The sequence below is a fragment of the Poecilia reticulata genome, unplaced genomic scaffold (assembly GCF_000633615.1).
Source record: "Poecilia reticulata strain Guanapo unplaced genomic scaffold, Guppy_female_1.0+MT scaffold_266, whole genome shotgun sequence".
NCBI lineage: Eukaryota > Metazoa > Chordata > Actinopteri > Cyprinodontiformes > Poeciliidae > Poecilia > Poecilia reticulata.
In genome coordinates, this window is record NW_007615048.1 from 186527 (window position 1) to 187902 (window position 1376).

Sequence of the window (1376 nt, forward strand, 5' to 3'; positions counted from 1 at the left end):
GACCCACCCGGCTCTAAATGTACAGGGGCTGGTCCCTTGGTAGCCCTAGTCGAAGCACCACGGATGAATATCTAAAGCCACTTTGTTGACATAAAGAATGTCAACAAAACAGTCCGAATCGGGTCGGCGAGGAGAGGAGAGCATTCTGGGCCGGGGCGTCGTGGCCGGACGATGGTCACCCGTCTCCGTTCGCTCACAGCATGTTGGTGGAGAACGTGGCGCTAAATGACCTGCAGACGACCTGATTATCAGGTCGGTAGGTAGATAAGTCAGTCAAACTTTATTAACAAACCAGCGTTCTGACAACTATCCCAGCATGCACCGCGCAATTCTTCTACGGGGAAAATGAAGTSRGCGGCTGYTTACCGTAGTTSCTAGACCTGTTGTGGCTCAATATTGGTCCATWTATAAGGCGCAGCGGATTATAAGGCGCACTGTCAGCTTTTGAGRAAATTGAAGGTTTTTAGGTGCCTTATAGTGCGGAAAATACGGTAAAATAATAACCGTATGTAAATAGTTGCACTATATTTAATACATGAGATGAAGCACAGAGCCTAAATTTGCAGACTCCTGATCTAGCAGCAGGTAATCCTCTTCCAAAAAGTGCAACACCTTAACTTAGGATTCATTGTTAAGCTAAAACTGTGAAGGTAAGAAATAAAATACTGCTGATGTAGTGAAACTCAGTTTTCTTCTAGCTTAACTTCCAGTTAATAAGCAGGCTGGATGGTTTGTAGCTGCAGGTTCACTTGGTTTTCTGGGTGTGAAAAGAAACCAAACCTCTGGAAAAAGTTACAAGATAGCAAACTGGTTAACTGATTCAACCCAAAATGAATGACTAAGGTGTGAAAACGGTTATTTTACTGTAGTTTTTATGCATAAAGGGATGGATTTTGATGAGTTTTATCAATTTCAGTTCTTTACTTTATGTCCACTGATGATTGTAAGCAGTGGTCACTGGCCTATTCCAGGATTTRTCTGTGGACAGATTTGTTTTTGTTGTTTTGATGCATACCAAAAATACGATGATGTCAGAAAGTGCAGCTTGAGATGCTGAAATACTTGATGGCAGTGTGACTTAACACGCCGTTTATTGGCTGATGTTTGCGAAGCAGCCAATAATTTTCCTAGGCGCTGATTGAGTTTAACCCTTAGAGTGGAGAAAATAATAGCCGTGGATGTTAGCTTCTGCGCTAAGATGGTTYCCATGGTTCTAGGGCTGTTGTAAACGATTATTYTAGTAATCGAGTAATCTATAGATTTTTCTTACGATTAATCGAGTAATCGGATAAAAACAATTATGAAATAAAATATTGGTAAATCTTCCATAACACCAGTGTTACTATCGGATATCAACATCAGTCTATTTTTTCCAC

The 1376-nt window shown here is 41.2% G+C and overlaps 1 protein-coding gene across 5 annotated transcripts in view; it reads left to right on the top strand.

Moving 5' to 3' along the window:
- Positions 1–1376, top strand: part of LOC103460630 (regulator of G-protein signaling 20-like) — a 25914-nt gene that overhangs the window by 11274 nt on the left and 13264 nt on the right. The window lies entirely within an intron of this gene.